This window comes from Spermophilus citellus, assembly GCF_964194105.1.
Source record: "Spermophilus citellus genome assembly, chromosome: 1".
NCBI lineage: Eukaryota > Metazoa > Chordata > Mammalia > Rodentia > Sciuridae > Spermophilus > Spermophilus citellus.
Genome location: NC_138182.1, coordinates 239,310,327 through 239,336,372, shown reverse-complemented (window position 1 = coordinate 239,336,372; position 26,046 = coordinate 239,310,327). Strand labels below are relative to the sequence as shown.

The following is a 26,046-nucleotide window of genomic DNA, read 5'->3' as shown; positions in this document are numbered from 1 at the left end:
ACATTCTAGGCCTGTGAAAAGTGTTTGGGTGGAAAAACAGGCACACATTCTCAAGAAGCTCATAAGCATGGTAGTGCACACCTATAATACCAGCTACTTGTGAGGCTGAGGCAGGGGGATTGCAAGTTCGAGCCCAGGCTGGGCAAATTATACCCTTATCAAAATAAAAAATAAAAAGGGATAAGGATGTAGTTTGGTGGTAACAGCACCCGTGGGTTCAATCCCTAGGTATACACACATACATGCATGCATGCATGTAGACATACACATAGCACACACACACACACACACACACACACACACAGAGAGAGAGAGAGAGAGAGAGAGAGAGAGAGAGAGAGAGAGAGAGAAGTAAAAGAAGGAAGAGGAGAAGTTCACAAGCACATAAATCCATTGAACAAGTAAGTATATGATAGAGATTAGCACAAGTACTACAGGAATTCAGAGAGGAGGCCCCTAAATGGTGTGACATCTTCAGACTCTGACTTCTCACATCTCCTAACCCTTCCTCTTCTATTATGATCTCTCCCAACTAACTGAACCCTATCACAATTCACAAATCCCTAAGCTCCACTGACCCTCAAGACCATATGGTTTATGCCACCTTAATAGAATTTCTCCTAAAAGTGCCTTTTTACTTCCTTCGTCCTTACTTCCTTTCCCAACCACTGATTACTACTTCCTGACCCTTATCATTACTCACCTGGTACGGTAATGACCTCTCAACTAACTTTCCAGTCTTCCATTTTTCCACAATGCCACCAGGGCCATCTTTCCAAGGATCAAGGTGACCATGCTATGCTCTTCCTCAAAATTTTTTGAAAATCGCCTACAGTAAAGTCTAACTCCTCGATTACCGTTAGCATCCTTTTACGCTCTTTCAGGGAAAAAAACATTCCTGGGTATCTTCTAGTCTCAGTACCTTGGAAGAATCTGAAATGCATCTCATTCTCAAAGTATTAGCCAACTGAATGACCTCAACCCTGTCTGACTCTATGGCCTCATTTCTTGCCTTTTTGCAATCCTCCTCCACTCTGTTCCCACTGTCATCTGTCTTTGTGGTTCCAGCAGACTCCACTTTCCCTCTCTATCTATACTTCATTTTTCCTCATGACCAAAAAGCCTTGTCCACCTGCCTGGTAATCATATCTTACTTTCTAAGATTTTGCCCTCCTCTAACAGACTTTTGGTTTGCCTTTCAGCTGAGCCATTCAGGCAACCTGTTCATTCTCATCTGAGCAGAAGGCTCAATTATTCATCCATAACAGAGCAAACACAATCAATCCACCAATCACGGACAGATTGAGAAACACAACTCTAATAATCTCAGGTGGGGCTTACATCTTACGCCTTTTGGGAATGTTGTTTGCTGCCTGGGCCAACACAGGTATTCAATAAATAGCACTGAGAAAATTAATAAAGATGTGAATATTAAGAAGTCTTTGTGGAATCAATGAGATATGAACTACTTTTTGGTGAATGGTAGGAAGTGGGTGCTTTGGGGCAAAGTCACTGGAGATACAAATGAGCAGTGTGAAAAGATGTTGCACAAGCAATATGAAGCTTTTCAAAGGTGAAATGCTATGCAGAAGCTCAGTTTGTAAAGGAACTCAACCAGACAGTTCACCAGAGTCCTACCACACTGTCACTCCCAAGTTGGCATTATTCTGCAAGCCTTAACTGTAGGCAAATCAGCTATGTGAAGGATGAATATGACAGGGGGTGGGGAGCCTAAGAGCAGGGAGATCAACTAGAATTTTATTGTATGCATATACAATTTAAAAAGCCTTTCCCTTTTCTAATGGGAAAGACTGAGGCTTCAACAAGTGTACAGATAGTTTGGTAACATGTAGTGGTGGTAGACACAAAGTGGAGAAACCTCTATGAGGCAATGCAAAGAGCTTGGTGATTGATTAGGTAAGAACAGCAGAGCAAGACTGAAGTTTCTGGTTTGGTCTGAGTGACTATGTGCATGGTGGTGCCACCAGATGAGATAAGGAATACAGGAAGACAAAGAGGTTTAAGGAGAAGGTGATTAGTAAATCCTGTTGTGACAAACCTATGGGACATTCAGGTGGAGATGTCCCAAGAGACACTGGAGGAACAGAAAGGCTGAAGATAAAGCTTTTAGAAACTTTCACATCTAGAGGGTGATGAAAACCACAATAATGGATGAATGAGAAAAACAGTGGTCTAAGGAGAACCTTGGAGAATCCTACAATGTAAGGGGTAAGCTGAGGGAATAATCTCACAAAGACGAAAAAGAGAGTCAAAAAGATACAAAAAAATGGAATATGTATGGAATTACAATAACAGAAGTGGGGAAATTTTGAAGCAATGAAAACAAATGCATCAGAAGGCCCAGTGTGACAGGGATGAATGGTCTCCACTGAACTAATCCATCCAGGAAGCCCCTGGCTTTCAGAAGGGAAAACTAAGGCTTAGTGATGAGGTAGAAGTCAAAATAAAAAGGCAAATGAGTAACAGAAGGCCCTAATAGGCCTATTGCAAGACTCCTAGTTATGAAGGCCAGAAGTGAGGAAGGATGCTCAAAATTATCTTTATCATTGTCAAGGTGGCAACACTTCAACTGTTTTTATGGTGAAGGAAAGAACCAATACGGAGAAACAAGGAAGAACAACCAATGAAAGTCAGGAAAATATGGGAGAGGATGGAAAGCAAGGTGACCTCTTTCTCCACTGGGGCAGGGATGACCCCTCCTCCTCCAAGAAGTTAAAAGAGAAAAAAGAGTGTGATAGATTCGTTAAGGGAGTAGGATTTCTTCCCCAAGTCTGAACTGTGGCCCTTCCTGCAAGCTTTAGCAGCACTCACCTGTGATGTAATTACCTAATTGACCTGGCTGTGGGCAGCCAGGAGGGCATTGAGCTCACTACAAGAGCCAGGAGGGCATGGACTGTATTTGTCCTGTGCACCATTCTATGCCTAATGCGTAGCACAAAGTCTGGCACAATCTGGGCCTAAATTAAATGCATAGACAATTAGTTGGAGACAAAAAAATTAAAGGGGATTCACCAACAAAAGCTTCCATTTTTCTAGCCAAGAAGAAGGTGAGATCAATTGCTGAGGTTATAAACTGGAGTTAGATAGGTGATTTTTAGAGAGTAGTGAAAGAAAAGATAGCTTCTGAGAGAAACGGAAAATAAAAATTCCTCAAAGACAACTTTCAAATAGTGGTTCTCAATCCTGGTTGCATATTAGAGTCAGTGAAGATCATGAAGAAATACTGAAGATTGAGTCCTATCCTCATAATTTCAGATCTAATTGGCCTGGGCAGTGGGATTTTTTTGTTTTAAGTGCCTAGAGGATTCTATTGTGCAGCCAAGGTTGAGAGTCACTGAGTGAGCTAATTAAATAATGTTGGTCAAGGTTTATGAAGACTAGAAATCGTGAATTAATCGATTCACCTCTTTACCCAGTTTTCCACAAACAGTTCCGCTTCCGGGTATACATGCAAAGGATGACTATAGGATTAATTTGGAGTCATAGCTTTGCCAGATAGGCATGGAAGTGAGACTAATAAAGATAAAAAGTTCAAGGGAAAGCAAAGATCACTGAGAAAGTGGAGAGGGGCGGGGTATAAAAGCTAAAGCTAGAGGCTGTGGCTTAAAGATGGGACGTTAGGGCTCATTATACATTCTTGGCACACTTTCAGGTAATAAGGCCTAGAGATAGGCCACCAAAGCAGATGGGTACAGTGCCACAGAGGTTGTGAAAGTCAGATCATATAAGACTTTATTTAAGGAACTTTATTTAAGGCTGCTCACAAAGTGGCGTCTTAAAGGATTCTGAAGTCTCCCAGAGCACTAGCAGGCATGGGGATGGAGAAATGTCCACAACACATGTGGGCAGGAAGCAGAGAATGACAGAGGGTTAAGAACGGCAGAGGGAGCAAAGCCCAAGAGTGAGAGTTTTATTCAAGAAAGCAGAGTTTTATTTCATTTTTTCCGTGGAAGTGAAAAGGAAGAGTTGGATCTGAATATGGCAATGGACATAGGGGATTCTGGCCAGTTTGCTTAGACAGGTAATTCCTTTGAGGATTGGAGAGAGCCTCCTTCTCTCACCCTGACATCAAATCTATCAGCAAATCCTGACAACTTCACTCAAATCCCATCACTTTTTATCTTGCCAGAAGCAACAACTTAGGAACACACATTTCCCTCCACAATTTATCTGCATAAGATGTAGTTTAGTTTAACCTTCCTCAGTATAGGCCTCTCCAACCATGACCCCTTCAGACAAAAGCTCAACATTAACAAAGAGAACCTGCGGTTAACATAAGATTAAAATAATGATTGCCCTTTAAAAGTGATCATGGCAAATATTTGCAAATGTCTTTCTAGGTAAACACAGAAAGACATTCTCTTTTAGATGATTTTACAGAAGATACTCATATGCTATGGATTTTTGTTGAGAGCCACAGCCAAAGGGGCCCCAGCAAACTTCCAGCTGCCGGCTGATGATTGGCTCACAGCGGCCCCAGCAACATCTAGCTGATTGGCTCCTCTGTGGTGATGCTCATTGGGCTGTTTCCCTGCCCTTTCAGACCACTGAGCTGCTCATTAGGGGACTTCTTTGGCTCCGCCCACGCAACCCAGCCAATGGCTTCAAGAGCAGGAGGATTGTGGGAGGTGGGAGGCTGGTGTTGGGGTGAGAGGCTTGTGGGAAGCTGGTGGTGGCAGTTGGGCTCTGAGGGTTTTTTCCTGAGGAGCTGTTTTGTTTGGCGTGTGTAGTTCTAAAAATAAAGTTAGTTTCTTTTGACAAGTGGCTCCTGAATTGTGCCCAGCCAGACTGCGGCAGATTTTCTCCCAGGGTTATTGTGGGGAGTGCAAATGGGCAAGCAAGAAATATGAAATATTTATGAAATATTTATTCTGTCCTGTACACTATTGCAAGTCTCAGCGATATGGTGTTTGAAATATCTCAACAATTTCTAGACCTTTAAAGGCTCCATCATAAAAGAATTGCCCAGAAGTGGCCACTGTGGTTAAGTCTCAAATTCTACACATGAGCATGTAATTTGATCACTTGAGCTGCAATGATTCACAAGGAATAGAAACAAAGGGATGTCTATAATCTCAACCAAAACACTCCTCTGACCAAGTTTTGTTGAGACCTATTTTAACCCACAATCCTCCCATGTTCCCAGCTCCAAACGTTGGCTCCTGACTTTCAATCACATCCATCCTCCACCATCCCATTCCATTCCATGCACAGGCACACCCCTTTCTAGGCTCTGTGCTGCACCAAGGGGGCAACTTCCCCCATTTATACCTCTAGTTTCCTTCCACTAACAGTGTGACAAGCTAGCAATCTGAATCACCCTGCTCTTTTCAGAACTATCCAGCCTTCTGTAATGGAGTCTTGAACCAAACTGGATTTCCTGATCATAGGCTACATTAACTTGACTCCTTTTACCCCTTACCTGTGCCCTTCATATTCCTGATAAACAGGTCTTCTAGCTGAGTAAAGTTTCTTGCCGTTCCCTGAATTCTCCTTGTTATACCCTACATGAATTGTAATAGGAATAAATTATTCAGAGACTTTGAGGATTTTGCATTTTTCCTTTAAAATTTAACACTACCTTTAAGATCAAAAAATTATATTGTTGAAACCCTAAGAACAAATAGACTAGCTCTGCTTTATTAATTTAAGAAAACATATGCTTAATATTATTTCATTTTCACTCTATTTCAGGAGAGGTATTTGTAGCTTTAAAAAAAAATGTATTAAATATATCATAGTATGGGACCTTAAGAGAACGTCATAAACTACTGACTTTTATGTACCCAGTTCACACTTCTTCCCTGTACCAATCCCCAAAATATAAAAGGTTTTTAAAAAGTAATGCAGAAGTAGGTTGATGCTGCATTTTAAATATAAACATTGAGAATAAAGAAATACCAAAGTTAATAAAATATAAACTGACACATTACCTAATAACACATTCATATTTATCTAAGTAAATTTATCTAAGTAAATTTCTCCTACTGTTTCTCTTTTCTCTGTGATTATTCATCCTATAAATTTTTAAAGTAGACTGCATATCATCTCATTAGCCAATAATTTTACACTATTGCCCTTTTATTCATAACCTGAACAATGTTTATTCTTTAAATGTTCATGTTGATTGAATATTGATGAAATTTGGGGATTATTTTAACTTCTTAGGTGTGAGGATGACATTGTTTTTTTTTTTTTAAAGTCCTTATCTTTTAGAGCTATACTGAAATAATTACAGATAAAACAAGGTTAGCCATGATCTGGGTGGTAGATACATCCAGTTCATTATACCATTGTAATTTCCCAAATGCTTAGACATTTCCAACATTTTAAAATGTTTTTTTTAAAAAAAACATAAAATTTCCATGTTGAAAATACTTTGTTATAAAGGATTTTTGTTTTGTTTTGTTTTTCTAGGAAAAAAAAAACCCAAAACATACTAGGAGATGGTTCTTAAACTTCATCTAAATTATTTATCAATTTTAATTCTCAAGAAAAACTTGAGGGGCCAGTGAGCGTGGTGACAATGCCAATAATCCCAGATGCATCAGGGAGGGGGAGCTAAGGTGGGGAGGATCATTTGAGCACCCATGAGTTTGAGACTAGTCAGGGTAGCCATAGTGAGACACAAGAGCACTGGGGATACAGTTTAGTCAGTAGAGTCTTGCCTTGCATGCATGAGGCCTTGGTTTCAATCCCCAGCACAGAAAGAAAGAAAAAGAAAGAAAGAAAGAAAGAAAGAAAGAAAGAAAGAAAGAAAGAAAGAAAGAAAGAAAGAAATCAACAGCCTTTTCAAAAATGCCTACACAACACTACACAGCAATTTTCCAATATGTATGGAACTATCAATTCTAGTTGGTAGGACTGTGGGCAACATGCTCTCTCTTATAAATTTTTAGAATTTTTTTGTTACATTTTCTATATTTTAAAAATTAGCATCTATTATAGCCAGAAAATAATCAGTACCTGGAAGTATGATTTTTTTTCATGTCAAGCATAGTAAACCTCTGTCTATAAATTCTTCTATTTCTATGAACTATAAAAAATATTAATGAAAACATGAACACAAAAGCCCAGATGTCCACAAAAACTATCTGTGGGGTAGCAGCAGGATATAAAGGGTGAGTTTCAACTGTCACTGGGGAAAGGCAGGCTGGGGAAGATGATTCTGGAGTGATGGAAAGGCTGGTAAGATTCTAGTCTCATTTTGGCAAGGCAGCTCTATTGACTCATACTACTGAGTGCTCATAATGGGTTCTCTAAGAGCAGATGGTCCAGAGGAATCAGGCGTTTCTGGGAATGTGATACATGATATCTTACACTATATTCATCTGATGCATGATTTAGGAAGGGTTCATGCCCAGCAACTGATATATAGCTATAGATTAGTTTTCTCTTGTATTTCTTATAGATAGGTAGGGAGAGAGAAGAAAGGAAAAGTTTCTCTCCATCCTTACATGGGAGGAAACAATAAATGTGTTTTGACTCTTTGCCCTGAACATCATTCTTTCCTCCTCCTCACTACATCACTTTATTTTGAGCAAAACTAGTTGCCTATTCTTTGTGAGGGCCAGCCAAGAGGGTTTTAAAGTCCTTGCTCACAGGCACAGCTCAAGGCTACAGGCACTGGGTATCAGGAACTGTAAAGTCCTTAGGGGAAGGGACCAGGTCTCTGTTTGCTTATTCAACAAATATTTGAAGCCTACTATGTGCCAAGCACCTTCTTGACCCTAGGGATATAGCAAGATCCCTGTTATTGTGGGGTTTATATTTTTATAGGAAGACACACTAGTAAGCAAAGATACACACACAAATAAGAGAACTAGTGGAAAAAATTATGAAGAAAATGTAACATGACAGAGATGTGAAGGGGCAACCAAGGAAGAGGACTAACATAGCAGAGGCTGGTCAGAAAGGAGGAGGAGGGGCTGGGGTTGTGGCTCAGTGGTAGAGCGCAAGACTAGCACTGTGAAGCACTGGGTTCGATCCTCGGTACCACATAACAAGAAAGGAGGAGGACACTGAAGAAGATAGGAGGGCTTGTGGTCTTCAGGGAGACAACAGCAAAGGCCAAATCTCCAAGGTGGGAACAAACAGTGCATCAGAGGAACAGAAAAAAGAGCATAAGAAGAGTGACAGGATGGTTCTGAGAGATGGGCATGCAGTGTCTTCTGACCTCAGCTGAGTAGTCTAGGTTTTATTCTAGTGCAAAAAGCTTTTTTTTTTTTTTTTTGAGAATCACTAGTTTTCAAATTTTAAAATTATACTAACAGTCACATAACTTTGAGTTTACAATCATCAATCATTTTTAAGGGTACAGTTCAGTGGTAGAAATATAATCATATTTTTGTGTGACCATCACTACCATCCATCTCTGGAACTCTTTGCTTGCAAAACTGAAACTCTTATCAGAGGCTTTTAAGCACAATAGTCACATGATCTGACTTATGTTTTTAAAAATTCACTTGGTTGCTTGGTAGATAATTGATTATAGGAAGTCAGTGGGATTAGGAGCTTATTGAAGTAGATGAATTCAGGAAATATTTTGCAGACATAGCTGACATGATGGCTGCTAATTTGGTTGTGGGCATGAAATATAGAGATAATTTTTGGATTTTTATATCTACAGTGTTTTGAACAATAGCCAGTAAATACTGATTTAACACTTAAAAAACAGAAACCTTTCTTCCTTAGAAAACTGAACAACAGAAAACAAAGCTACCATGCATACTACAGGAGACACTTTTTTCAAGTTGTTTGTGCTAATTGTGCCCTTAACATGGATAAAGTCTACACAGTTGGTTCATGTCATCATTATCTGCCCAATTTCAACATTAACATTAAAGCTTATTATTTTATGTGTTCATAGTAAGTTCAATTTTATTAATCAGTTTACATATATTATTTCATGCATTTCTTAAGTCAATGGCATTTAAACCTTGAGACTATAGTACCATGGGATACCATCTCAGAGATTACATGAATAGACAAATTTGATGTTTAGAGAATTTATGTATCTTCTCGAGTCCATCTACAAATCAACTTTATGTTAAAGAGGCTCTGCTCTATATAGTGCTAGAGTTGTTTTTATGCATCATTAGGAGAACCTAGACCTTATTAACATAGTGTTAGAGATTTTGTTGTAATTCTTTCCAAAATTTACCTTCATTATCATCTTAAGTCAGTGGTCAAAAAACAATTTTGTGCTGGGGCTCAGTGATGTAACACTTGCCCAGCATTCATGAGGTCCTAGGTTTGATCTCCAGCATCAAAAACTAAACAAAACAACATTAATATTCATTTGAAGAATATCTTTGTACCTTGACAAAACTGTTATTGAAAATGTTATTCAAAAAGCAATTCAAGATCCCTTTTATAAAAACATATTGATAAATTTCTTTTACTAGATATCAAGGGAAAAGAAGCAAGCAAAAACCAAACCATTAGAGCTGTGGGGAACTTTTCAATATGAGCTCCCAACTAACAGTTAAAATGTGGTGCTCCATCTATCACAACTGCATGACTTAGGTTCCCCCCGCCCTTCTATGATTGGATCTTAATATTATTTATTGTGAGCATTCAAGTCTTTTTGGAAAAAAAATTGGAATGTAAATTACAGATGATCATATACAAACTTTATAGTCTTCTACTTCATAAGCACATAAACCTTCCAACATTTTTTTTCTAAAGATGAGAAAATAGACTTTAAGGCCACATGTAATAAATACTAGGATGTATTATAGTCAGAATACCTGTCTGACTGGTCTGCCCACTGCCACTCAGATGACAATGTAAAAAAAATAATTTAAATTCCTTGGAGCCTCAGATTTTGGTCTCTAAAACTGAGTTGAGAGCACACATCATACAGGGTTGCTATAAGGATGGAGTAGTGACACTCATTTACCTGTTGTGAAAGAGATAGCTAGCAACCCACCCTTGATCTGTCCACTGATGAAATGCTAAAGACCAAAGGTTGGGGTTGACAAATGTTTTTAGGAAGTGAACAGCAAAGCAAGGATCATTAATTCTCTACTGACCTTACCCCTACCCAATCTCACAAATGATACTCCATGAGATACTTGGGCAGTCATCAAAAGGGGATGAACTTGGAACTAAGGACAAACATGAGAAAAATAAAAGAGGAGTGTTAGATGAGGAGAAAGCCCATGGTTTGGGCTGGACAGCTTAATCCTTTTTTTTTTTTTTTTTTTTTGCTAAAATAACACTTTTTTTTTTTCCTCTATAACCATCTCAGCCTTGGTTCAGGATTAAGTCTGATAACATGTGAGCCTCAGGGCGAGACACATCACACACTGCATTGCCTTAGCTTCCTTTCCTACCAGGGAAGCAGAATCTTTGCCTGCCCACCTTCTACAGTAAAGTCTATAGGAGTAGTAAATGCTGCTGCTTGTAGACAAGGATACCATGGAATAATTTAGTGTAAATTCATAGGTATAAAGTCGTATTCAGAATTAAGGCTAACAAGGAGAAAAAGATCCCATGTTAGAAAAGCACCGCAGATCCAGCTGGGACGAGGGTGCCAACAAGACCTGAGGCCTTGGCCAAATGACTTGACCTTATTGAGCCGCCATGTCCTCACTTGTAAAAGAAGTTGGCCTAAATGACCTCTAAGGTCCTTTGCAGCTCAAAACACTTTAGGATTTCTTTTAAAAATTGTATATATGCTCATGTCCTAGCAAAGACTTTACTTCTTATTACTTCTTAGCCTCTTGAATGGGATAATTCTGAGACATGCCCTAGTAGGGCTGAACCCCAGGTTTCCTTGTTTATAAAAAGGGAATAATATCCTCCTTCTCAGAGGGCTTTTGTGAAGACTAAAAGAGATAAGGCACATGTAGAATTTAGCATAATGTTTGGTATATTGCCAGTGCTGAGTATATAGTATTATAATCAAATGTACTTATTTTCTTGTAAATTTAATCTTCGTTCATTAACTTATTAATGCTTTATAAAAGAATGACTATACTTTCATAATTATTATTAGAAAGTTGAATTAGTGCTGCCCTGCCCAATTCAACTTGTCAGCTTAATAGCACTACGAAATTTATCAAGTTTAATAGACTCTGGCTAATGCTATAGTACATATTTTGCTTCCAATTTTTATGTAAGCTATTTAAGGCAGGTAGGAATCAGCTACAAGTTCTACATATTGGCTTATATTATTAAAATGAATTTAAATGTTATATAGATTCCAAAAACCCAATTTAAAATAAGAAGTAAGAGTTTATTATGGACCATGATCATGGTGCGCTAAACAAAGAAAAACTATATTTACTTAGGTGAATTACATCCTCAGTGGCAAAGTTTAGCTTTGTCTTTATTGCTGTAGGTACACAGACTGACTCCGGAAGCAAAGGTTCTGGCTACTTACTATATTAAACCATAAACAACTACAGTCAGACTAATAGCAGACTGGTTCTGTTGGTTGTCTACAAAAAAAAAAAAAAAAGGTTCATAGTGAAAAATAAAAAAAAATTTACATGCCATAAACATTTTTTTACCTTAAAATATACAAATATGCATTAATTCCCCAGTTTTCCAAAGTAGTTCTAAGTATGTTCAAGGAAGAGCTTGTTGCCAATATTTTTCTGGTATAAATCACACCAATACTTTATTTTTTATGATTTCCAGTGTTAATTTTCTAAGTGGACCAAAACATAATAACAAAAACAAAACAAAAATCTAACTTTAAGGCAAGTTCAGGATATTATCTTTCAAGTTTTTGTAATATTCTTTCTGATCTTTACAGTTTTCTCAACTACTTTTTTGTGACTCACGTTTATGGCAACTTTTCAAAAAATTCAACTTGCCCTTCACAGAAACAATAATACTCTTTCCTCTTGCACTTAAGTTTCATAACTTTATACAACTTATCTAAATTATCACAATAACAAGCACAACTGGCACCAACAGGTTTGCAATAATCACCTAGCTGGGGCAGAGTGAAGGCTACTAGAAGCCAGTATTAATAATGCCTGGGTACCACCCACTCTGCTTTATGAGAAAATGAATAGTATAGTATCATCAGCTCAATTGGTTATAGGACTGTGTTATGATTAGGACAAACCACATGCAAATTGCCAACATCAAACTATTTTTTTAACCTATCGAACTATCAATTAAACATGTACTACTTTGGCGGGGGGTATTAGAGATTGAACCCAGAGGTTCTTTACTACTGAGCCATATCCCAGCCCTTTACGCTTAGGGCTTTGCTAAGTTGCTTTGGCTGGTTTCAAACTTTCGTATATAGGCATGCACTACCATGCCCAGCCATATGTACTACATTTATTGTTAAATATTTTATTAAATATTTAATGTTATATTTCATTTTTTTTTCTTGGAACAAGAAATAGGGGTTCTCACAACTGGATTTTTAAATTCCATTCCACATTTGCTCAGGAACTCACTCTGAATAATCAGTACTTGGCCTTTGAATTCCTAAGAAAGTCATTTCTACTTTCCTTCTTTCAAGTTAAACTCACACCTGTTAGAAGATGAAAGATGAAGGTATCCTTATGTGCCTTTATTTAATTGTTAAGCAGCAGAGGGATTAAAATGTGAGGTCAACACTTGTTTTTTAGGTTTTTTCCCTAGATTAATCTTTTTGGTCCACTGGACCCAGCAATAGTCTGCCTAAAGAAGGCACCATAAAGACAGGTAAGACATGAGGCTGAAAAGCTCCTGGACAGACTTAAAATAAGTCACCCTTAAGTAGCAGGCACCCTTTATTTTTGTTCTGTGCTTATTATGTCATTTAACTCTAACAAACAAACAAATCATAAATGCGCTTAGAATAAACCACAGAAACTTGTAACAGAAAGGAAGTAGAACTAGGGACTATGTTTAGGTTAAGGATTATTAGACAGATTTTCTAGATTTTACATTAGTACCACTGATCCTAAAAAGTCTAAGTCAGGTTTATTTTTATGATTGCTCTTATTTCCTTACAAAACTATCATACAAGATTACAGCTCTAGCACCTCCTATGTGCACTCTTATATCAACCCACAGAATTAATATCCAGAGTCAGAAGAGCCCAAACCTCATAATTAGACCTGGACTAAAGTTCTGGCTGTGTGCTTCTCCCAGTGTAGCCCAAGCACCTTTCCTAATTTTTCCTCCTTTCCGTCCCCAGATGGGTGAGGAGGACTGTGGTGCCAACCTTGCTGACTTCAGACTGTTCATGAGAGAATGCAGGTAAAGGGCTTCACTGCAACTGTTACTGGTGCCTTAAAAAATGCCAAAAATTTCTACCTTCTAATAGTCAATAAGAGATTTAAAATTTAAATGTAGACTTAAGCATCCTATACACATAAAAGACAGTTTATTTTCTATTCCAAAATTCACATGCTTAAACAAGATATCTAAATGAACAATGAAGGTTGCTGTCCTTTCCAGATCAGATAGAGAAATGAGATAGAGCCTGTACTGAAAGAGGTTTCACAAAGATAAAGCAGCAAATACCAGATGTGTAAAAATGCACATCTTAAATGGTCCCTTCCTTTACAAGTCTCCAATGCTTCCCCCACAGACTTAAAGATAAAATCCAAAATCTTTAGTAGGTCAAACAAGGTTCTCAGTACACCTGGCCTTGCATGCCTAGGCAACTCCATCTCACACCCTCTTCCGTAGTCACATTGAGATATTTCTGATTCTCTGATCATGCCTGTATTCTCTGCCTGGATTTATTTCCTGTTCCTCACCTCATTTCTCAGCTACCCAACTCCCCACTCTTCCTCCTTGAAGCTCAGGGAAGCTACCTGTTCTGCCTCCCCACTGCCCTGTTTGTGTATACCATAATACAGTCTATTACTCTATCCTGTAATTGTTTGCCTCCCTCTAATTCACAGACCTGCCAGCCTCTGTACTTGACACAAAGCTGACGCTCAGATATTTGAGTGTGTAACTTCTGAAACTCTTAAATTTTGTCTTGTATTACAAATGATCAGAAACTGTGCTACTGAGTGTTTATAGCCTGAGTGGCTACTTCTCCAGAATGACTCATTAGTCTTAAGCTGGAAAACTTGTAAATGATATAAAAATTAATTTATTTGAATAATAGTCAAGAAATATGTAAGATGCTATGTCTACTTCTATCATTTACAGAAATGATAATTTACTTGCCAAAGTAAAAATATATGCTTTAAATATATCTAAATTTGTTAAAGAGAGTAATGGAAAGTTTTGTGTTTTTTTTTAAAGACCAGTCTTATAAACTGCCCAATTTACATGAGTTTTCAACTTTTCCACAACTTTTGAATGGTCAAAAATGAATAAATCACATGGCTGGGGTTGCGGCTCAGTGTGCAGGGTGCTGGGTTCGATCCTCAGAACCACATAAAATAAATAAATAAAATGAAGGTATCCAACTACAGCCAAAATAAATATATTTTTTAAAATGAATGAATCACAGAAACATATATTTCTCTCTAAAAATGTATTTTTATCGCATGTTTTTACATACTATATGATTTGCATTATTAAAATTCCAAGTAATTTCTCAGTTTTATATTCTATCACATTTACAATGGTTCTAAAATTATTTGGTCAATTATCAGCCTTCCCTAGCCTAAAACTGATGTTTGCCCAAGAGGCAAATCACGGAGAATAAACAATTAAGTCAGGAAAAGTTCTACATTCTCAACTTAACCAAAAATTATTAAGGATAGGGACTTGCTTTAATGCACATTCCACTGCGTTCCACAAGCTATTATATTACAGCTTGAATTGTGTCCCCCCAAAAAAAAATTGTGATGAAGTCCTCAGAATGTGACAATATTAATTGGAAATAGAATCTTCGCAGATGCAATTAGTTAAGATGAGGTCAGACTGAAATTGGGTGAACCCTGAATCCACTATAATCGGTGTAATTACAAGATGTCTTCACAGAGCCATGTGAAGACAGAGGCAGGGATTAATGGCCTCTACAAACCAAGGACTGCTGTTGTACCAGAAGCTTGAGAAAGGCATGGAACAGATTCTCCCGCAGAGCTCCTGGAAGGAATCAACAATGAGGACATTCTGAATTTAGCCTTAGAGCCTCCAGAACTGTAAGACAATAAATTTCTGTTGTTTCAAGCCACCCTTTTTGTGGTTCTTTGTTACAGCAGCCCTAGGAAACCAACACACAAAAAAAGTACTATTCATATTGAACTGAATTATTTCCTAGAGAGGAAAGGTAGGTACAATGTATCCAACCTACTTTTTGTAATTACTTTCAAAAATCTGACAATGTATATTAAGAACCATAAAATATGCCACACTTGTTGACAAAGCAAGTCCATTTCTGGAACACTACTTTAAAGAAGCAACCCCCAATTAACAAAATGATATATCTTCAAAGATAAGAATTACCATAATTTAGGTTGTTTATAATTTCTTGCTAATCTACCTGTCCAACAATGGAGTATTGGTTAAGTAAAGAAAATTATAATTACTGGAATATAATGCAATAATAAGAGTCAAAAATTATGTAAGATGAAGATGAAAAATGTTGTCTATGTGTCACATGAAAACACAGAATACTAAAATTGTATATGGAATATAATGTAGAAAAACACTGATAGGAAAAAGAGAGACAGACAAAAGCAAAAAGGCATACTATTCCTGGTGGTAGAATTATGCTCAGCAGGGGCTGGGGATGTGGCTCAAGTGGTAGCACGCTTGCCTGGCATGCATGCGGCCAGCCCGGGTTCGATCTTCAGCAACACATACAAAAAAACAAAGATGTTGTGTCTGCTGAAAACTAAAAAATAAATAAATATTAAAATTCTATCTCTCTCTCTCTTTCTAAAAAAAAAACTAATAATAATTAAAAAAAAAAGAATTATGCTCAGCAGGTTGGAAGTCTCTTCTTGTCTCCCCAGTCTCACCATTTTCGCACCACTGTGTAGTCTTTTTACTCCCCACCTCAAACTTCCCCTCAAATAGCCAATTCTTTCTTGGCAATGCTGCTTGAGCTTAGTTCAGGCCTACATCATCTAACACAGGCTTTGTGAAAAGATTCCTATTTGACCTGACTGCAGCTTCACCCAACTATAATATCTTCTTCCACAAAAGGGCATTTTACTGCTATCAAGTTAACTTGCTCATTTGTGTTTTATGCACTTTTATGCTTGTGCTATATTCTTCAATAAAAAGTATTTTATTAAAAAATACTGTGGTTTCATATTTAGTTTTATATTTTGTTTTTTTTAAGGAAAGCTTCCTGGTTCCATGCTATTTGGTCCTACTTCATGGCACCTCTAATTATAATATTTAGTTAGGATAATTGGGTGCCAGCTGTAGCAATGCTGGTCACATAGGTGTCTTTCCCCTTCCTTTACACTGTCTGAAATCTCCCCCCATGTCTACCAATGCTAGCTCCTTATCATCCTATAAAACCAGGCTTAATTTCTACCATCATTATCTCCAACTATGCTACCTGAATTCATATTGTATCAGATTCTACAAATATTTATCAAGTAACTACAAAGTGTAAGATCTGAAGATGTAATGTCCTTAGTTGTTTATGACCTTCTTGTAAAAAGGGAGCACCTACCAAAGAAGATGACCATAGTAGAAACTGGTATATAGTAAGTGATAAACGAGTATTCGAGATGGGTAAGAGGGAATCTGGTGAGGAAAGGATGGAATGGGGATGGAAGTTGAGACTGCTGAAAGCTAGAAGTGACCATATAAAGCTAAATAAATGTAATTTCATGATCAGGAGGTGACATGAGACAGGACTGCTCAGTTTTGCACCTAGGTGACTAGGATAATGGTGGGGCTGACATAAATCATCCTCTAGAGAAGCTCTGGGGAGAAGCAGGGCAAGTCCAAATACACACCAAGAGTTACTGTACTAAAACGGAAGAAGACACACCAGAGCACAGGAATCCTGTGAATAAGTAGAGGTGACAGAAAGTGAAGTTTCATGAAATGTATATTTTAAGAAGGCTAGGAATGTAGTTCTGTGGAATAGTGCACACTTAGTAAGCTCCAGGCCCTGGATTCAAGTCTCAGGAGAGAGAGAGAGAGAGAGAGAGAGAGAGAGAGAGAGAGAACGAACTAGAGTGAGGGGACCTAAGCCAATGCAAAGGCATACAAGAAGGAAAAAAAGCTGGAGTCACTACTGCTCTTATAGGTGTAGACTCTTTGCCCCTCAATTTCCTCATTAACAAAATGAGAAAAATATCATATAATTTACAGGACAGTTGAAGATAACAGCATTAACGCTCCTGCTTAGATCAGTGCAGGGCACACAAGCACTTGATAAATGTCTGCTATGGAGTGGGGGTGGATTTTATTTAGTCCTCGGTGACCTTGGGGAGAACAATTTCTGTAGGAGCAGAAGCTACAAATTAAGGGAATTAATAAGCAAGTGTGCGTTAAGGCGGAAGCACCCACAGTATCTATGACTCCTTTAGAGCAATTAAGCAATAAAGGGGAGGGGTGTGATAAAGGGTAACCTGAAAGCACAGGGTTAAGTGAAAATGTTTTCCGAGGGGCATTCTCACCCAGAAGGGAAACAACAGTAGCGAGGAACTCGATCGCTAAAACTATTCCTCAGTTGGTGTGGGATCTGTTTGCCCAACCATACAGGGAGCTAGATAGGGACAGAACCCCGATCTTTCCTGTTTCGCATTCCCCAGGGAGCTCCAAAAGGCGCTCTCTCCGCATCCGGTAAGTTTGAATCAGCGCTGACTGGTTAATGAGAGGGAAAGACCCATTTCCCAACCAACTACACCTCCAATGATAAAAAGACGGGCTTTCTTCTTCCATCTCCCGAACGACCTGTTCCACAGCTCTGTACTCATCCTCCCTCCCTGGCCAGCAGCAGCCACTGGGACAGGATGCTGCTCCGAGAGCCAAAGAAACAGCGCCCCTTTCCAAGAGCAGCGCCCAGAGTTCATTCCGGCCGCGAGAACACAAAAGCGCCCAAGAGGGGAAGGAAGCAGAAAGAAATGGGCGCGGGGATTTTTGGGGGATGGCTGATGAGGCCAGATGCCAAAACCGGAAAAGTGACCTCGGCCGCCAAGGTCGAGAAGATCCTCGTCTCTCCCAGTCCCACCCACGAGCACCTCGGTCCCTCCCTCCCGGCACAGCAGGGCTTAGCAGCTTGGGACCCACCGTCCCAGCTCCGCTCCGCCGCGCGCTCCCTGACCGCGACCTTCCCTTTGGGATGCTGGACGACAGGGGACTACCCAGAAAGGCTCAGGTGAGCGCGGCGGCACCGCGCTCTGGCCAAGGTCCTTCGGCCTCCTCAAGCGCAGGCTGTAAGGAAAGAACTTCGGAAGAGCCTCCCCAAGCCCAAAGAGGGCCTGGCCGGGCGCCCCGAGCGCCCCGAACCCGGCTCCCAATCCTCGTGCGCTGTGCCTAAGTTCCTCCATCGGCTGCTCCCAGCACCTTTCCCCACGGCTCCTTCCTTCTCCCGAAGCTATTCTTCGCGCCTCAGAAAAGTTTAGCCCCAGCCCTCTGCTCCCACAGCCCCGCACTCACCGCACCGGGAGCGAGGGCGACGGAGGGCGGCGGCTAGAGCGCGGAGCTCCTCACAGCGGCCTCTGCTGCCCCGGCCGCCGACTAGGCTATAAGAGGGAGGAGGCCTCCGGGTGTCACCTGCCCGTGCTCCCACCCCGCCGCGTCACGCGGCGCAGCGCCGCCCCTCGCCCGCCCTCCGGCTGCCGCCGCCACCGCCACCGCCACCAGGTGCGGGCGGAGGGGCGGGAGGAGGAGCCGGTCGGCTCTCCTGGGAGCCGCAGCCGAGGCACGCGGCGCCAGACTCCCCAGTTCCCCGGGCGCCGGATGCGCAGAGCCAGGCCCGACCAGGAACTCCTGACCACTCTGGGATTATCAGTTCTGGTCTTTGTACTAATTCCATTTCTTCCTGAGCACAAATGCCATCACCTAGGGTCATCCCAAAGCTGAACATAAATGGTGTGAAAACTGTCGTCATGCATGACTCGTCTGGGAATGTGTTGTAGGAAAATCTGAAATGAGGAAAAATTTGCCTGAGGGAGAGTCTGGAGGCAGAGGAAAAATGGGGAGCTCTAGTTGAAATTCAGAATATTGGTTCACATCTAAGATGGAAGCCAGACCAAGGATCCACCGCTACACCCCCCCCCCCAAAAAAAAAAAAAACCAGACCTGATTTGGGCCAGCTTCATCCCCTGCTTATTATTAAGAAACTAGTGAATTTCTGCAAATATTTGAGGGTAGAGAGGGGTATTAGAGCAATGAAGAGCAGATTGTATATAGTAGCTTTTTTTTTTTTTTTTGTAATAGCAACTGCTTCCAAAAACAGTCTCACATACTCTTTTCTCCTTATCCGCCTGTTGGATTGGGAAGCAGAGTGGATAGGGAATGTCAGACCCATGTATATGCACTTGATTTATTTATTTTTTAATCTCACCTGCCTGGTAAGTAAGTTTTAAAATATTTATTTTTATCTTGAGTCTGGTTATGAACGTGTTAACAGTTGTTAGGATTGGAATCATGGCATCATTGTCAATGGCTGGGAAGGGCAAATAGAAGTCTAGACAAAGTGCTTGCTGAAAAGGCAAAAACAAGAGCTAGAATTGATCAGTCACCCAGAAACCCCCAAATAACCTGAGAGTGGCTGTCCTGATCCAAGCATCTCGCTAAGATGGGCTATCGGGTTGTCCTTTGAATTCTCAACATGTAATCAGGATTTTTAAAAAGATTCAGGACAATTAGGATGGTGGGTAGGGAGATTAACAATCAATGGGACAGAAACACATTTTCCTCGTGAATAAGGTTTTAATGTTTTATTTAAAACTTTTAGGGCTCACTTAGTAGCCATTGAGAGGAAAGCCAAAAATCATGAAAGCTCAAATTTCAGAGAATCCTAAAGCCAAAGAAACTATTTTAAAAAGTTTATCCTTCCTTTTGGATAAACTTCTCTATCCTATTGTAAATAGATCATTAAGTAGATTTGGAGAATCCTTTGGGAATTAAAGACAATTATTTAATTACACTTGCCTGTGGTCTACATCTATCTATATGATATTTTAAACATGCAGAAGGTTCAATAGATTCATTCAGCAAATATTTGAGTGCTTCTATATTTCAGGATCTGATGATTCAACAGACAACAAAAGAAACAAAAACATTCCCTATTCTCAGGGACTGAACATTTATTCTAGTTGCGAATGACAATTCATGACATTAATGAATAACCAAGTAAAAATAGGTAGTGTTCAGGTTGTAATAAGTGCTATAAATAGATATAAAGAAGGAAAGGTTTTAGGGACTATGGGAGGTGGGGAGTTGCAATGTTAAAATGGTTAGGAAAGGCCTCAATGAAAGGAGATTTTTGAGTCAAGACTTTGAAGAGACAGGCAAGCATGTGTATCAGTCTAGGCAACAACATTCCAATCAGTGGGACCAGCCATCAATGGAAATGAGCTTGCCTGAGACATTCAAGTTCACAGAATGGCAAGGAGGCCAGTGGCTGAATTATAGTGAGTGAGGATAGTAAAAATAAATAAGGTTAAAGATGAAGGAATCAAGCCAAAAATTGACATCATCAGACTGACATTTTCAAAAGGAGTGTTTCTGGCAACATTTTTGAAAATGGAGTATGAGTAAGGAGAGGAGAGGAACAGCAGAAGCAAGGAGATGAGTAGGAGCCTCTTGTTCATTGCAGATAAGAGATAAAGTTTGCATGAACCAGGTTGGTAGTCACGAAAGGATCAGATTTTTAAAATATATTATGAAGGTAGAATCAACAGAATTTTTCAGGGATCTGATGGGATGTGATGTGGGGAATCAAGAATGACTCCAGGGCATTTGCCTAAGGCACATGGAAGGAGCAATTTGGCATTTACTAAAAGAGAAAAAAAGTTGAAAGGAGCTGAGATTTTGCAGGAGACTGATCTAATGTGAGAATCCTATTAGATATTCAAGTAGGCAGTTGGTTATACCATTCTGAAATTCAAGAAAGAGGCCCAGGCTGGCAATAGACATTTGGGAGTTGTCAACTGGATAATATTTAAAGACATGAAAGTGGTTAAGAGGATCAAGAATAAGGAAAAGGAAGAGGATTGAAAGTTGGCTCCTGGGGGTACGTTAGCAGTAAATGGTCAGGAATAATGAGGAGAAACAATCAGTGAAACTGGAGGAAAATCAGGAGAGTGATTTTGTCTCAGAAGGTGGATGCCTAAGTGGGTGATGCTGAAATAATGCTGCATAACAAATAACACCAGAGCTCAGTCACCTATAGCCATATATTTGTTCTCATGCCCACAGGTCTGTGGGTTTGTTCAGGGTTGGTTCAGCTGTTCTGGGCTGTGCTCAACTGAGTGGTCCAGCTTTAGGTTGTAGGTTGAATTTCAGTCTGTTCCATGTGTGCTCCTTTTGGAGCCCAGAATGAAAAGGTAGCATCCAATAGTAAATAGATCACCGAAGTACAAAAGCCAATGTAAAGCCCAGAACATATATTTTTAAATTTTTATTTGTATGGTTTTTAGTTATACATGATGGTAGAGTATATATTTTGACATATTATACATAAATGGAGTAATACATAGAGTATAACTTCCCATTCTTGTGTTTGTATATAATGTGGAATTACACTGGTCATGTATTCATATATGGACATCCCAGAGTATATTGAAGGCCTCTGTTCACATCATGTTGGTTTATATTCCATTGACTAGAGTAAGTCACTTAGCCACGTCCAATATCAGTGGAGTAGGAAATATATTCAGCCCACAGAAGAAGGGCAAATAGAATGAATAATCCAAAATGAACAATAATCCAGACTCTTATCACAACAAAAGACCAAAGTGTTACAAGGTGAAGGAAGTGATCACCTATGTCAAATGTATCAAAAGCAGAGGACTAGAAAGTGACAACTGATTTAACAATATGAATTTCATTGGTTGCCCTTGAGTAGTTTTGGAGAAATGGAGTGAAAACCTGAGTGGAATGAGTTTCAAGAATAAATGGGAAGAGAGAAACTGGAGAAGAGAAGTTTAGATAGTTCTAAGGATTTTGTGGTAAAAAGAAGCAAAGGAATGAGCTAATGGTAAAACGGGGAAATAGGGGGGCTGAGGTTGTGGCTCAGTGGTAGTGCAGTCATCTGGCATGTGAGGCACTGGGTTCAATCCTCAGCAACATATTTTTTTAAAAAAATAAAAGTATTGTGTCCATCTATAACTAAAAAAATATTTTTTTAAAAAAGGGGAAAATAGGAAATGGTAAGAAATAGGAAATAAGAAATTCCTTGTACCCTCCTCCTTTGTGGGCATTCAAACACTGAGCCACATCCCCTGACCTATTTTGTATTTTATTTAGAGACAGGGTCTCACTTAGTGCTTAGCACCTTGCTTTTGCTCAGGCTGGCTTTGAATTCGTTGCCTTAGCCTCCCAAGCTTCTGGGATTACAGGTGTGTGCCACCACACCCAGCTAAAGATGTGACTTTTATACTATGTTTGTATTTGGGGAAAATTTGGTAGAGAAAGAAAAGCTGATGATGTTGAAAAGAGGACAACTTGAGTAGGTGAGTGGGGCTGGATTTAGTGCACAGTTAAGAGAATTTGGCCTTAAATCTAGAAAAACACATTCACTCATAAGTAACAGGAGGGAACTTAAGAGTTACAGGCACTTATTGGGGGGAAAAGGGAGTTTGCATTAATAGCTGTCTTTAGTTAGGTCTAAAACAATGATATTGTTCACCGTGCAACTACTATTGTTTTCTAAATTTGGCGCTTTTTTTTAAGAAATATGACAGCTAAAGTTCCAAACTACCTTAATCTCTTTCATTCCCTCAAAGTCATCTACATTTTCCATGCATGTTTTCATACTTTCATGACACATAAGTCTATCTCAATATACACTGGAATTTTGCATATAGTTGCATTTTTATATAATTAGTAGCATACTGTATTCTGCAACTTTGTTTTCAATCTTTGTAAAGATTTTTTCCTATGGATACCCATAGTTCTTTTTCATTGATTTAATTACTATCCCATATTCTATTGCATGACTAAACCATTTATCCATTTTCCTGCTAATGAACAAAATGGAGTTACTTCCAGTTTTATCTTTTTAGAGACAATGAATATAAGTAATAATTTTTTGTATACATATAGAAAAATTTATTGGGTTTATACTTAGAAGTAAAATTGCTCATCATAAAACAGATTGTCCTCTTACAGGGACATTTATTATTTTTCAGCTGCCCTGTATCTGAGTCTTCTTACTCTGTTTGAAGAAGTTCCTATTTATAAGGCAGTGGATGGCAAAACTCATCTCTCAATACAGAAGATACAAATGTGTGCTATTTTCTTTGCCAAACATTTTGGAAGCCAAAGAACATGGTTGTGGCTGAATCCTACTCAGGTAGACAGCCCTCCACTCCCATTCCCCAACCATGATTCTGAAGTTGAAGCTAGTGCCATAAAGAAGTTGTGTTTGCCACAGATCCTTCTTAAAATAGACCATATAATATGCCATAAAGCAACTCTTAGCAAATACAAAAAAGTAGAGATACTACCATGTATTTTATCAGACCATAATGGAATGAAACTGGATATCAATGACAAAATAAAAAATAAAAAATTCTCTAACACCTGGAGACCAAAAAATATGCTACTGAATGAAAATGGGTTGCAGAAGACATCAAGGAGGAGATTAAAAGATTCTTAGAGGTAAATGAGAACATAGACACAACATATCAAAATCTCTGGGACACTATAAAGCAGTACTAAGAGGAAAGTTCATTGCATGGATTTCATTCCTTAAAAGAAGAAAAAGTCAACAAATAAATGACCTCACATTACATCTCAAAGCTCTAGAAAAAGAAGAACAAATCAGCAGCAAAAGCAGAAGAAGGCAAGAAATAATTAAAATTAGAGCTGAAATCAATGAAATCGAAACAATTGAAAAAATTGACAAAACAAAAAGTTGGTTCTTTGAAAAAATAAATAAAATCGATAGACCCTTAGCTACACTAACAAAGAGAAGGAGAGAGAAAACTCAAATTATCAGAATACATGATGTAAAAGGTACAACAGACAACAGACACTATAGAAATACAGAGGACAAATAGAAATTATTTTGAAAATTTATACTCTAATAAAATAGAAGACATTGAAGACATCGAAAGATTTCTTAAGTCATATGATTTGCCCAGATTGAATCAGGAAGATGTACACAATTTAAACAGACCAATATCAGGTGAGGAAATAGAAGATGCCATCAGAAGCTTACCAACCAAGAAAAGCCCAGGACCAGATGGATACACAACCGAGTTCTACAAGAAAGACCTTTAAAGAAGAACTAATACTAATACTCTTCAATTTATTTCAGGAAATAGAAAAAGAGGGAGCACTTCCAAATTCATTCCGAGGCCAATATCACCCTGATCCCCAAACCAGGCAAAGACACATCAAAGAAAGAAAATTTTAGACCAATATTTCTTATGAACATAGATGTAGAAATTCTCTAAGAATCCTATGATCGGGGCTGGGATGTGGCTCAAGCGGTAGCGCATTCGCCTGGCATGCGTGTGGTCCAGGTTCAATCCTCAGCGCCACATACAAACAAAGATGTTGTGTCCGCTGAAAACTAAAAAATAAATATTAAAAAACTCCCTCTCTCTCTCTCTCTTTCTCTCTCTCTCGCTCTCTCTCTCTCTTAAAAAAAGAATCCTATGATCATCTCAATAGATGCAGAAAAAGCATTTGACAAAATACAGCACCTTTACATGTTGAAAACACTAGAAAAACTAGGGATAACAGGAACATGTCTCAACATCATAAAGGCTATCTATGCTAAGCCTCAGGCAAATACCATTCTAAATGGAGAAAAATTAAAGGCATTCCCTCTAAAAACTGGAACAAGACAAGGATGCCCTCTTTCACCACTTCTAGTCAACATAGTTCTTGAAACACTGGCCAGAGCAATTAAATTAAAGGGATATGTATAGGAAAAGAAGAACTTAAATTAGCACTATTCACTGATTATATGATTCTATACCTGGAAGACCCAAAAAGCTCCACCAGAAAACTTCTAGAACTAGTAAATTAATTCAACAAAGCAGCAGGATATAAAACCAACACCCATAAATCAAAGGCATTTCTGTATATCAGTGACAAATCCTCTGAGAAGGAAATGAGGAAAACTACCCCATTTACAGTAACCTCAGGAAAAAAAAAAAAAAAACCTTGGGAATCAACTTAACGAAAGAAGTGGAAGATCTATACAATGAAAACTACAGAACCCTAAAGAAAGAAATTAAAGAAGACCTTAGAAGATGGAAAGATCTACCTTGCTCTTGGATAGGCATAATTAATATTATCAAAATGACTATACTACCAAAAGCACTGTATGGATTTAATGGAATTCTGATCAAATTCCCAAAGGCACTCCTCATATAAATAGAAAAAGCAATCATGAAATTCATCTGGAAAAATAAGAGACCCAGAATAGCTAAAGCAATCTTTAGCAAGAAGAGTGAAGCAGGTTGCATTGCTATACCAGATCTTTATACTACAGAACAATAGTAACAAAAACAACATGGTATTGGCACCAAAACAGACTGGTAGACCAATGGTACAGAATAGAGGACATGGAGACTAATCCACAAAATTACAATTATCTTATATTAGGCAAAGGTGCCAAAAACATGCATTGGAGAAAAGATATCATCTTCAACAAATGATGATGGGAAAACTGGAAATCCATATGCAACAAAATTAAATTAAACCCCTATCTCTCACCATGCACAAAACTCAACACAAAGTGGGTCAAGGGCCTAGGAATTAAACCAGAGACATTGTGTCTAATAGAGGAAAAGTAGTCCCTAATCGTCATCATATGGGATTAAGCCCCAACTTCCTTAATAAGACTCCTATAGCACAAGAATTAAAACCAAGAATCAATAAATGAGATGGATTCAAACTAAAAAGTTTCTTCTCAGCAAAAGAAACAATCTGTGAGGTGAACAGAGAGCCTACATCCTGGGGGCAAATTTTTACCCCTCACATATCAGA

General features: G+C 38.8%; 1 protein-coding gene across 1 annotated transcript in view; it reads right to left on the bottom strand.

Annotated features, from left to right (window-relative positions):
• Positions 1–18,680, bottom strand: part of ELOVL7 (ELOVL fatty acid elongase 7) — a 68,050-nt gene extending 49,370 nt beyond the window's left edge. The window contains exon 1 of the mRNA XM_081302919.1: positions 18,526–18,680. The gene's annotated coding sequence lies outside the window, so the exon portion shown is untranslated. The remainder of the gene's footprint in view (positions 1–18,525) is intronic.
• Between the last annotated feature and the right edge of the window lie 7,366 nt (positions 18,681–26,046).